Source organism: Pygoscelis adeliae, unplaced genomic scaffold (genome assembly GCF_000699105.1).
Source record: "Pygoscelis adeliae isolate BGI_AS28 unplaced genomic scaffold, ASM69910v1 Scaffold72, whole genome shotgun sequence".
Classification (NCBI taxonomy): domain Eukaryota; kingdom Metazoa; phylum Chordata; class Aves; order Sphenisciformes; family Spheniscidae; genus Pygoscelis; species Pygoscelis adeliae.
Window position 1 is genome coordinate 56,359 of NW_008824286.1, and position 13,933 is coordinate 70,291.

A 13,933-nucleotide genomic window follows, 5' to 3' on the forward strand; every position below is an offset into this window, starting at 1 on the left:
AGACTTCCTTTCGATTGTACTTTGCCAGAGATCTCCACCTTGTGGCTTGCAGTGAATAGATTTATACTATGCAAACTGGCAGCTGCCGAATCAGTTTGTAAGGGGAATTCAGTCAATGCTAGAAATTGCTGCTATTTGTCTTCCTAACAGAGTTCTTCAGCAACCTGAATATTAACCTTACTGACCTGAGTATTGTGTTTTAGTAACTGTGTGTATATAAAAGCAGTTGTAAGTTTAAGTGTATTTTAATACCTTTAGATGAAACCACAGAGTTGATCAGAAGGACTTGTAGATGCTGGAGTTCCCTGGAATGGGATTTCAGCTGATAATCAGACAATAGATATGAGGGTAAAAAAAAAAAGTTATCGTCACCTCTTCCAAGAACCCCATCCTAATACTTCTGGGTGCAAATCACATGCTGTCTCAGAAAGATCCATCAGGCTTTATTCAAATACTTGTAAATTGTTGTAGGCTCATTTTAACAGTGTTTCTGTTGTGTGTTGTGGTGGCATTCTGCTTCTGAAATGAATAAGTTTTTTTCTGTGCAAAATAATTCATTTTATAACCATACATGTTCTAAAAGCTGCAAAAGAGATAAGAATAGGAGGGGCTGTCAAGCCCAGCATGCCAAACCTGTTTTAATTTATCTTAATCTCACTTTCCTGTTTTCCCACCAGACCGCTTAGACCCCTGCCCCCTTTTTTTCCAGGAACACATCTAGGTGTCTTTTGAATTCGTTTATTGGCTCTGCTGTGCATAGCACAATACAGTCTTTGTTGTACTTTTAGCTAGAACTGTTTATATACAGTGACCCATAATTTGCTCTCAGTTACATTGGTGTACATCTGAAGTAATGCCATCAAAATCAATAATGGTTCACATCAGTGTAACTGAGAGCAGAATTTAGCTCTGTGAACTTGAACACCATTTTCTGTCTTGATACTCTTTTCACAATTAGAAGACTTCAGATGATTAAAAATGCCATTTTACATTACAGTAGCTACAAAACTTCCTAACCTTGATAGTATTCAGTTTAAGTTATTCTTACTGTGGAGAACAAAAAGTCTGACACTTCTAACTAAAGACTCAGAAATCACGATCAGGGTGAGATAGGTAAGATTCTAGAATGGCTTTAGAAGATGAGAGAACAGGGCATAAAGCTGATAAAATTTTAAAATAGAACTTGATCTTTGTATGAACTATTGGCAGTTGATTCACCTACAGTGGGAAGCTACTGTACTTAAATACTCAGGGGGTCCTTTTCAAGCCTGTCTCTAAAATCTGATGGGAAGTCATGGAGTCAATTTGAGATGCACAGAACAGAAACTATATTATCATGGGAGAACAGGGGCAGGGCTGGGGCAGAAGGAACATGTGTGCAGTATTCTGGCAGTGCAGTGGAGGGGGGAGTTGAGATGGAGGAAGTGTACTGAAGCAAAATATTATAGAGAAGGTAGTGATTTTGTTTGAGGAAGTGGATTGGGATATGAGATAGAGGATAGTGTTTAGTACAGTTGAAAAAGGTTTTTAAAAACCTATAAAACTAAAGAGGAAAAGTTTTAGTTTCAAATGGTCTATGTATATTTTGAAATGTATAATTTTAGTAGGACATTTTAAGGAGAAAAATGTTATGAGTTTTTTAATGACTATTTAGAAAACATAATATATAAAATCTTACTGGTTTATAGTGTTACCTTTTTTTAAGAAAAAACAAACTTGCCAAAGTAGTGAGATACAAAATTGCTGAGTGTGTTTTTTGTGCTTTTTTTGTTTAATAGGATACCAGGCATTGTATGATATAACTGAACTTCGTGTTTTAAGAACATCACAAAAGAAATAGTTCATCAACCCTTAATCCTTTCTCAAAGGGCTAGAAAATTCACAGCAAGTTTCCAGTATTTTGTCATTTCATAAATGAGTAATAGTATCAGGTACTGTTCCAGAGTAAATTCAGTAAACTTGATTCTGGAAATCTTAATAACTTAAATAATGCAGGAAAATGCATATCTATGGAATGTTACCTTGAAAATATCTCGACTGTAATGAGGTCTGGAATAAACAGTACGCATGGCGATGCAAATTTAGCTTTACCAGGTCACGGAGTTTTGAAATAGGAGTCTCTTTCTCATGTTGTTTTTAATGGAGTTGTTCTAGTACCAGTGCCCGTGGAACTAACACACCTGGCTGTCTGAAATACAGGCATGTTTGGGGCATGCCAAAGTTACCTGGTCTCCCTCTGGTGCCTGCAAGAAGTTCACTGGAAGCTGCCTTATAGCACCTTTTCCAGAAATACCTTTCTCATTATTCCCCACGTTCTGCACCGGTGGGACTCATGTGCCAAAATCGATTTTACCGTGCAGTGCTTGTAGGTGTTAAGTGCTGCCCCGTGTTCCTCAAACTCTCCAGAACATAGAGTAGTTGCCAAAATTCAAACATTGAGCAATGAAGTTACTGCTCACCACAACTGCATAATTTTTATTCTGACAGTGTAGAGATGGTGGTGGAAACAGGAGAAGGGTCCTTACAGAACCTGCTGCAGTCTCCAGGCTCAGCAGAACGGGTAGCAGCTATGTTGTCGCTGTTGCCTGGCTCCTGCCAGTGCTTTGTGTATCACTAACGATCCAATTTGTGATTTGCCTCCGGTCAGTGCAGTGTTAAGTAACGTTGTTATGCTACATATTTTGGACACTTACATTATCAGCTTCCTGTCCTTTTGCAGTTTGCCCCAGAATTCCTCAGCTGAGATCAAACAAACCATTGAGAGGTTCTGTGTTGTTCCCAATACATTTTAACCACATTGTTGCTTGTGCTTTTCACTGCTGGTAGAATGTCACTGATACCTTCTGCTTCTTCTTCGAGAATGAATAACTTAACTTTTCCTTATGTTTTTGGTGCCTGCCTGTCTTGAAAGACAATAACATACGCATCAGTTAAGGTTCTGATATGGTGCAGAGGTGCTGCAGGGGTTTGAGAGGCTGCTCATTCCCTTCCCCTTGCACAACTTCTTTTCATGTCTCTGGCAGACTCAACAGCATCCATGTGTTGTGGTTTTGATTAAAACACTATGCAGCTGTTGTTGGCTCTCCCAGGTCACCAGCTGCCACTGCCACCTTCAGCAGTGTCTCTGGCTGTTCCCTTCCTCCTGTATCAGCAGGCTGTAGTTGCAGGTACCAGATGGTGTTTGGTAACTGCTGCTGACAAGGAGAGGTTGGTCGGTTTTCTGTACACATCCAGCTTCTGCTGAATGCTTCCGAATGCTAATTCTGGGTAAACTAAGGAGTGGTTGAAGTGCTGTATTTTGCACAAATTCTGCACTTGTCTTCACAGGGCACAGATGGCACAAGTGAGGTCTGTTTGGTACTTGGGATCTCTTCTCTAACCTTTATTTTGGGGAAGGATTAGTAACTTCCGTTGCTTTGTTTCCGAGAGCAAAATGTGAGTGCAGCTTTATGGACTACAGTGATTGTTTCCAGGAAAGAAAGAGGCACAGTGTGCAAGAGAAATTCTTTTCTCTGTTTTCTCAGTGACAGCCAATGCATTCAGGCTAATAGGATCTTCAGCGAGCTTATATCTGTACAACTGTGGTAATTAGTGGTGTTCTCTCTGTCTTGCTATCCTGTTAGAAGAGCGTGGTCCTGTTCTCTGGGTTGCCTTCCTTGCTTGACACTTTCGTTTTGTCAGGTGCAGTGAAAATTTACTTCCCGTTGATTGCTTTGCTTTATGATATGCTGACTGTATTACTGTTTTCAGGTATGCCTAATTTTGGCAATTACTTGCAGTACATAAGCGACTACTTAAGGTCTTAATTCATTGCACCCATTCTGAATGTTTTTTTTTCCCCCTCCTTGTCCTTGGTCATTTTTGTGTTACCCTAATGCCTGAATTCACTGGAGCTTATATCAGATTGCCTTTTCAGGGTATGCCCCTGTTTTCACATTTCCCCTCTGTCAGTACGTCACCTGCTTCTCTCTTCCTACTTCTTATCTTGTAGAGTTATTAGTTTATCTCTCTACCTTTTCTTACCTCTCTTGTTAATTCTCTTTGTTTCCTTGCAGGACCCCTTTCTGTATGTCAGACTGGCACCACCACCTCTCTCCCTTCCCTTGTGTTCCTTCATGTTCAAGTAATCCTTTTACATCCATCAGCGCCACTTGTGCCTGCTCCCCATCCCTGGCACGCTGCTTCACTGATTCAGTGGTCACATGCTGCCATTATTCAACATGCTCATCCAGCAACCTCCTGTTGCAAAGGTCCACAGCGGAAGCTCAGGGTCTGTCCTCTTGTCTGCTTGCTTCAATCCACCCTTGCATGTTGAAGCTGTGCTTCTTTCAACTCCAGATCTTTCTTTTCTTCTTCAGTTCCTTTATTTCTTTAAATGAACGCTTGCTTTCCCATCCGATATCCCAGTTGCATATTTGCCATCATCAGTGCTTCCCTCCGCTAGTATCCTCGTGCCTCATCTTTTTCTCTTTCTGACCCTAGACAACACCCATGTGTCTTCCGAAAACTGCTGCAAGGATCATCTCTCTGGCTTGTTGCTCACTGTGGCATTACATCTCCCAACTGTCTCCACTAGTGGGGGGTTTTTTGCTTCAATAGCCTGTAGTATGTACTGGGGGAGTAGATTGGCAATCTGCCAGTACTGGCAGTCTGGATCAGCTTCTCCTGCAAGCAGCTCTGGGCCACTTTAATTGTCAAACTCCTTCAAAGGTCAGTCTTAAATTCTGCTGCAGACACAATATCTTGATGTTTACAATGCACATACTACAGGCCTTGTAGCCTGGCTAGGTAAGTGGGTTGCAAAGGTTTGTATTTTCCTGTTAGAACTCATTTTATCCATTTATAAAACTGGCGGTTCTATGAAGCTCTTATTTTTGACTGCTTTTGCTAACTCCTCCCGTAGTAGAATAAATGATAATGGTCAGGAAGTGCAAATGCAATACATTCAATAATTCCAATGCTCACTTTCATGCTTGCTTGCTTGGATTTCTTTTACTACTTTAGTATAAGCAACAGCATATGATGCTTTTATACATGTCTAGGCAAAACTGATGTGTTTTTGGTTTCCATTCTGGTTTGGGAATCTCAATAGATTCTTTCTATTCCCTTGTCTGCCCTCAGTTGTTGTGTCTTCCTCTTCTGTTTCTGTTCATACACAGCACTTGCTGTATCTCTATTGATACTAACTAGTTAATTATCATTATGCTTCTGTAAGAACTTGAATGTTGTTGTTTCCATATTCAAAGGGCAGGAAATAATGCAAAAGTTGAAAAGATTTGACCAAAATAACAGCCTATCTGATCTTAGAGTTTTCTGTTTGTTGCTAGCAAAACATACATCATGTTGATTTTCAAGTTAGTCAGGTGGCCTCGTGGCCACAAGAATGACTGCACATAAAAAGGGAGATTCAGCTAGTGGTACAGATATCATGGATGGAAGACGGGGTCAGTACAATCTTGGTATATGTGAAATGAGCAACACTGATCAGAATTGGTTTTCAGATGGCTTGGGCATGGATTCCATAACTCCAAATATATTTGGTGGGTCACAGAAGGCTGGCAGGCCTGTGAATGACCAGTGGTTTTAAGGGGTGTCACCTGAACTACATAGGCATTTGTCTCGTTTGTGCTAAAAGTGCTAGCAATTCCTTCTATTTGTAGATGCTATTCAAAGACTTCATTTTTTAAAAGTGAGGAAATGGCAGGGACCCTGTAATTGATGGAAGTCCGTGGCTAAAGCCCCAGAGGACAGCTGCGTACCGAGGAGCTTGAAAATAATGTGTCTCATTGAGAGCATCCTAAATTTGCCCTTTTGTATTTCCTGTTTTGTTATGTACTTGCAAGAGGGAAGATGGCCCATATGTAGGTTTAATCTGTGTTATTCAGGAAACAGCATGTAAGGAAATTTTTGCCTTCTTAAAATCCTTGCCCATGCTTTTAGGATCTTCTGGAAGTTTGTTTATTCACAGCAGCATCAAGTCTGAATGAAATACAGAAGTAAGATGGAAAACTCACAGTATCTTACCATGCAGCTTTTTCATGGTTTGCTTTCCTCCTTTGCCTTTTACTTGAGGGCAAAACTAGGGTAGAGAAATAATTTTTGTTCCCTTCTGAAAGGTTACAGTAATAAAGAAACTCTTGTTAACATCAGAGTATATGGCAGGCAGGAGTTTTCACAGTCTGGCATTGTTTATTTTACCAGCAATTTGGAACCTTCTGCACTCTTAAAATATTGGCAAGAAAATATTTAACTGTTAACTATTCTGTGGCATGCGTGTGTTTGAAGCCCTGGGGAGAAGGAGTGCTTGGGGAAATTGGGTTTTTCTCAGCTTATGATTGAAACCAGAAGGTGCAGAATATTGGTAGAAGGTGAAAGCAATGTGACTTCAAATTAGAATTTTACCCAAATGTTGAACTGATGGGAAAGTGTCAAACAGGTCATGCATGAACAGGGCTATGCTAGGAAATAGTGGGAAGTCTGATGGAGCAAACACAAATAAGCCAGTCTGCTAGGCACTACAAAAATGAATTTGAAAGTGAGATAGTCAGTATTTGCATTTGTCCTGGCCTCAGTCACTGGATAAAGGTTGTAGCAGTACTAGGTGTTAGCATCAAGGATTAGGCTTGTTAATTGCTTACTAATTGTATGGACTCCAGGAATTGTCACTCTATTTTGAAATGAAATAAACTTCTTTTTTTGTGGAGAGTTTTTTAGGAGAAGAGATGTGGCTTGCTTTTTTGGAGAGGAGATGGGTGACTTGCTGTTCCTATCCAATAGAAACTTGTTCTGGTCCCAAATTCTTGGAGAAAGATCATTCTCCGTGGAGGGGGGTGGGGAGAATCATTCTATTTGGTATGAGCAGGATCATTCTTGCTCTTACTTCTACATGAAATCAAGCCTCTTCCTGTGAGGTTACTAAAAGCTATGGTAAAGGTAGCATTTTTTTTTTTTAATTGCACTAGCATATTTCAGGTGAAATTCCTATCAAGTCAGCAAAGTGACGCGATGACTGGTATCCAGGATCATCTAATGAGCTGTGGCTGTCTTGCTGCAAGTCAGGGCAGGAAGATATACACAGACAGAAGAGAATAACAGTCAATATCTGCAAAGATCAGCAAAAGATTAACAAAACTGAACATACTCAGAAGTCATTCTTCTAATGTCAAATGAAGATCCAGTGCACTATTTCTAGCAGTGACCAGAGATATTTGGGAAAAAGTATAAGAAACAACTGTGTATCAGTATTTCTTCTGGTATATTCTCTTGGCATTCACTAATGAGTAATATGAATTGCATGGGGACCATCATATTTAGTATCTACTAACAGAAATCCTCTATGAATGTGCAGTCCCTTTTTTACCCCTTTTGTATTTTTTTGCTCTTTGATGTCCTGTGGCAATGACTTCTGCCACTTAATTGTGTTGCATGAGAAAGTACTTTTATTTTTAAAGTATTACTCGGTCATTTCCTCGTCATCTTTTCTACATTTTTTTAATGAGAAACACTGAACAGTAATTCCTTGTTTACCTGCTCAATACCACTCATGATTTTACCTCTCCATCATCTTCCTCCTCATTTCTTCCTGAATATAACTAGTGTTTCCTCATATGTCTAATCACCTTGGTCTTTTCTGTGTGTTTTCTATTTCTTTTAGATCTGTTCTGAGATGAAAAGGTAATAAATATGTGCAGCATTTTGTATGTGGGCACACTATGGATTTATGGCAGAATAGAGTTCCTCTTTTTTCTATATTCCTTTCATAATAATTCCTAAAATTTATTTGTCTTTCTTCACTATTGAATTGTTGAACTGAAATTTTTTTGAGCTTTCTCCACAAAATGTCTTTAATATCCATTTCTGGAATTGTAGCTGCTAAACGTGCACACATTGTTATATAGTGTGATTTTTTTTTTTTAACACCTACTACTAGTACCTTTATCAGCACTGAATATTACCGGTTGTAATTATCTGTGATTGTTATTTTCATTTATTATTGTATTTTCTACTAATTTGTACTTACCTGGTTCTGCTGAAATGCTTTTCAAAATGGATGTCACCTTTCATCGCCCCATTAAATGTTATCTAATACGTTTCATTTAGTTTAGTACTTTATGATCCCAGGGATTTTGTTGCTCTTGACTTTTATTAAGTTATCTTAAGTCTGTTTCTATGGGCAGATCTTATCACATGGAATATGATGGACTCTCAGAATCCTCAGTGCCATGAGAAGATGATGGAGCAATGTGTATTCACTGTCTCATCCAGTGAAAAAACTGGGCCACCAGATGAAACTAGCAGGAGCCAGTTTCAGAAGAAAGAAACAGGAGGTGGTGGTTCTCATCATGAGTAGTAGACCAGGATACTTCTTGCTGAAGCATGTTGTGGATGCAGAAAGTTTACTGTTGCTTGACATAGAGACCTTTTGAAGGTTACTATATAAACAAATATCAAGGGTTGAGAATTGTCCTGGGTTCAAATTAGTTGGGAGAATGCTTGGAGGAAGCATATATCAGCTTGTAGTCTTTTTACTTTTCTCAGTATATCTGGCTACTGTTGAAGGCAAGATAGCGTGTTAGGTGGACCCTCAGTCTGATCCAGTACAGTGTTTCTTGTGTGTGACTTTCTGACAGTTATTGAGGTTTGTCTCAGTAGAGAGATCGAGTTTTACAGGATCTCTGTAAGTGCTCATGGTGAATATCTACCTTAATAATTTACTTACCTTTACTACTATCTTGTCCAAGTGCCTCTTTTAAACTTGGTTATGTAACTTCCTTTCAGTTTATCAGACTGAATTCTTTATTCTGGTGCAGAAACATATTCATGATCAGTTTTAGGCTTTTAGCGAGTAGTTTTTTTAATAGAGGCATTACAGGAAAAACCCTCTACAACTGCTCGCCCTTACAGAGAATTGGCACAACTAGACAGAGAGCACAGCGATTTGACCTGTTTTCCCTGATCTTTCTCTTGAGAAGTTGTCAATGAGCTCTGCCAGCCACGTACTACAGAGAAAAAGGAATTTGGAATAAGCCCCCATATATTTAATACATTTAGGATTGTACTGTGACCTACTCTGCATCTTTAACTGTTACTATGGTAGAGTTTCCAAATTAATAGACTGCAAGATAAACATACCTCATTTTCTTGATACTAGACAGCTAGGGGTGACCGTCTGTTGTTGAAATATGTAGATAATGTTGTATAACTTTTCTATGTCTGCTTGAAATAAACATGCTCTAAGGAGTGTTATTGATGATTATGCAATTGTTATGAAGGTAGCAGAGCATGCAAAGTCTTTTTCCATTCACATGTTTTTATGGATTGAAGATTTTGGCAGGAACTGGTTCTGATACGATTTAACCTAGGTTAATGCAATATTGAAGTAGGTTGTCACTGAACATTGAAGAAGGCTTTAAAGACTGTTCTCTGAATTCAATTATCTGCTGAGGTGCATTACAAAATTACTTCCTTAGAAAATTAGAATTTATCAGAAAAGTTAATATTTTAAAGTATATGGGGACTCACAGCTGTAGCTAATTACAAGCCAATAAGCTTGTTTGCAGACAAAGTAAGAGAGTGGTTAATAAAAGACTGAAAAAATGAAGATTGGAAAAATAATTTCTGCAAAATATCTTTGTCATTTCACAACTATGTGAGATTGCCTGAAGGAACTGGCCTTTTTGGCCCCTTGCTACAGAGATATTTTTAATCTGTTTTATTAATTTAATCTTTTTGATCCTAGCTACAGTCTCAGCCATTTTCAAAATTACTGTCCTACAAGTAACAGTTATGTTCTTGGAGGAAATAAAAGGGCTATATGCAGGTTTTCCCATTTAATATCATGTGTGTTTATTAAAAGGGCAGCAAACATTTAAAAAGCCCATCTATAACTATATGTGGTTATATATTATTTATAACTAATGTAAACTATATAAGTCATTCTTTCCAAATGCGACTTAAAAAAGCCTAAATGTTTGAGGAGTGACATTTTTTTATCATGAAAGACTTGTCCTGTATCTCCTTCAGGAACTTCTGCCAATATTGAATGCTCCAGTAATCAAAAGTGTCGATAGGAGTCGATTGATATTTATGGCAGTGCGGCTAACAGAAGTCCCCAGAGTAGACTCAGTCATAACAACAGAAGTGTACTCGTATTTGCTGAACTTGGTTTGCACAAAAGATGGATTAATTTTTACTGTATCAGCATAAAACACTACTTTGCTATTACAACTTTGACCACTGCAGGAGTGCGCTGATGATGTAGTATATCAGTGCACCTAGTGTAAACATTACCTTAAAGAGCCTAATCTTAGTTTGGAAAGATGACTGTGCTGACATATCTACTGTGTACAGGTACAGGAGCAAATACATTGTGCAGAAGAGGCTTTTGATTCTAGCAGGAATAGTATAATGAGAATGAGGGGGTGGAAACTTAAGCCAGAAAATTGAAATATGAAATGAGATACACATGTTCAACTGTGAGGGTGATATGCTTTAGCCAAACACAACTTACTGAGCTTAGTACAGAGGGAACTCGGTGAAATGTAATGGTCTGTGATATGCAGAGGGTCAGGTTCTATGATCTAATAATTTCTTCTGGCTGAAATATCTTCATAAAAAAATCTAGTTCAACCATAACTTATGGCCTAAAGAGAGGAATTGCTGCATGAAATTCAATGACTAGCGCTTGTACAAGGTGCAGTTAGAAGTGTCCCTTCTGGCTTTATAGTCTATGGATGGATTAATGTGTTAAAGTAGCTTAAGGGTGCAACACATGCTGGCAAAAGCCGTAACAGAAAGAAACTCCTGTTAAAGTGCTTTCAAATAGTGTAGCCTGTGGACATCACAGCTATGTCTACACTAGCATTTAGTGTGGTCTGACAGGAACATATTTGTTGAGTGAAACAGTTGATGATCCAGTGTCCGTGTTCCACGGGGTTGATCTTTACCTTGTGCTGGTTCTAGGCTGATCCCGTGAGCTGAATGCCTCTTAGCAGGTAGAGTGCATTAGAGCACATTCTCCAGTTTGTGCATGCTGAGGCTTCTCTGCAGTGTAAACCAAAGCATGGTAAGTGGGGATGAGGAAGAGATTCATTACGAAAGAATGCTCTCGATCCAACAAAAGACATTGATACGGACTAATCCTATAGCAGCTTTCACTTTAAAAACTGTGCCCATACATAAGATATTTTCATACATGTCATGTATGGGACATGGGACGTGGTTTAGTGGGCACGGTGGTGTTGGGTTGATGATTGGACTCGATGATCTTAGAGGTCTTTTCCAACCTTAATGATTCTATGATTCTATTCTATGTTCCGCATTTACAATAAAGCAGTGTGCTCTTACTTTCCTAGAAATTTTGTTAGAATACAAAACTTTAACTGAGACTTGGTATTATAAATTGTCTGATATAGCAGTAAGCCTCACCAGTTGGTTGTTGGATGGTGTGTATTGAATTCGTTGAGGCTGAAGATGAGGTTTCTTACTGCAATATAATAATGAAAATGCAGTAGTCATACGCTGTAGTTGTCTTTCAGGCAGAATGTGGGATCATGGAGTCTTTCAGTGAAAAGTTGTGACATGTAGTAGGAGGATATGTTAGGTGTACGTTTCCTTTTTTTAAAGGTCTTGTAAATGTGAGAGATGTACCAAAAATGTATTCCTTGTTTTGAACTAAGATAGTTCTGTGTGTCAGTTTAGGCGATGGTATATAAATTTATTCTGGTGACAGCTCTGCAATGGGTTGTTCCAAAGAAGGCAAAGGGCCTAAGTGCCTAGAAGAGCTCCAGATGTTACTGATTTTTTTCTTGTTATTAGCAATTACTCACTTGGAATTGTCTAGCAGTTTTTCTTCTTAATAACAAACTGTGGAAGAGTCAGCAGAATCATGACCAACCAGATCACGAAACTTGCCAGTGGTAAGAACATGTACAAGCTTAAAAAGAGGAAGCTTTTCCAACAAATGCTGATTTGGATTTACTAATTTTTCTTGTTTTATAAAGAAGGATTTTTTCCTACAGTGTTTGTACTTAACCAATGCTGGTTGTATTCTTCAGAAACTGCAATATTCCTTTAAGTGTAATTTTATTGCCTAAGATACTGCTCCATCCCCAAAGTCATATTTTATATTTTAAACTGTTTGTCTTTTAAGATGTATTTATTGCCATGTTTGTTTAACTTGGTTATCTCCTTCATCAATCTATTTCTTGCTAACTTAAAGCTGCTGCTCTTTGTTTTTAGTATAGAAAGCTGCTTCCCTAGGGATGTATAGTCCAGGACTTGTCTCTGTAATGGGACTATTTGTTTTCTTTGCCCCTTGCAGTTGCCTGCTGTAACATTTGTAGTATGTGTTAAGTAATCCTTGAGGTAACATTTTTATTATGTCATAAAAAGTGCGTGGCAAATATATAATAACTCATGGAATTTGTTTGTTTAAAATGGAAGGATAATTTATTGAGTGTGTTACATGAGACCTGCTCCCCCTTATTAGAGCTGTAGAAGTGCAGCTTATTTAGAAGTATGTTCTATTGAGAAAAACCACGATCTCTGACATGCATAGAAACTTTGAGCATGGTTGGGTAGAAATGACATCATAGTTTATGTACTCAATAAAAATTTAATTAAGTCATTACAGAAGTTGCAGTCATCATTTAACCCTCTGATTTCTTATGTTTAGTTCTTTCTTTAAACATTCAGTAATAACCAGTCTCCAAATCTTGATAGCCTATAAAATATCTGCATGAATTTTAATAGTTTATATTAATGGAAAAATATGAGTAACTGACATAAAAGGAATTTTCCTTGTGTTTACACTGTATGCATTTCTATAAAAATCAACAGATGAAAAAGGATAGTGGTTTAATGGAAGAATATTTGAACTGGAGATTTGCTAGCATGACAAAAACTCATTCATATTTTGATAGAAAAGCTGTTGCATAATTACCAAGGTGAGTACTCTTAAGGATACTAAGAGTATTTAGGACGTGGTTCACACTGTCGTAAGTATTAAGATTTTAGATACGTGAGTTTTCATAGCTTTTCTTTAGCCTGTGATAAGCTGTACATCAAAGACAGCAGTGCTTATTCTGTAGTAGAACTGATGTCCTACTCTGTATTCCTGTTTGCAGTTTCTTTTTTGTAAAATACATGTGTTCTGCTAGTATGCAGGTATGAAGGTAATTATCTTTGTCATTTATACTTTTGTTTTATGCGAGATCTGTAGAAAAGAAATGCTTAGTATCTCTTAGATCTCTCATGAGAGTCAATACAAAGAAGAAGCTTTACCAATTGAAGTGTAGCTTAGCCCTCAGGAGAGGAACTGTTTATTAAATCATTTTGTTGATAGAAGTAAAAAATAAAGGCAAAAGGAATAGAGAGTTTGTATGAGGGAGATGCGTGCAAGGTATTTCAGCCATCACTGGACCTAGCAGTTGATCTCTTTTGGTTTTGTCTTAAGCTCACATGGGGTCAGTTCTGCAAGCCAATGGGTGGCTTAGGCCAAACCAGCAAATATTTAAGCAACTGTTAAATTTAGTTAAAAGTCAGTGTGGAACTTGGGCTGAGTCACATTTAGAGCATAAGGGGAAGTAGCTGGATCATCACAAACTCTGAAAGAAATTTAGTCATAGTCAAAAACTAGTAAGTCTGAGCTTCTAGTGAGATGCTGTAGAAACAGAATTCATGTGATTCCTGAATGAGAAAGTCAATACTGACAACTAAGTAAGGAGTAGTGGTAGGGATGGTGCCTCTATTTTTAGCATTACAGTACTTCTGCTGTAATAGCACGTCCAGCTCTGGAGTCCATGCTTTAGAAAAAACGTTGAAAAACCTCCGAGGTTCTAAAAGGCTTGTGTGAATGAATCAAGGTCTGGAAAACCTGCTTAATAGTTAAAATACAGAGGAGTCTTCATTATCTTAGTTTAGGCTGCCACTG

General features: G+C 38.2%; 1 protein-coding gene across 1 annotated transcript in view; it reads left to right on the top strand.

Annotated features, from left to right (window-relative positions):
• Positions 1-13,933, top strand: part of LOC103912416 (ubiquinol-cytochrome-c reductase complex assembly factor 1) — a 46,705-nt gene that overhangs the window by 26,875 nt on the left and 5,897 nt on the right. The gene's annotated exons all lie outside the window — the stretch shown is intronic.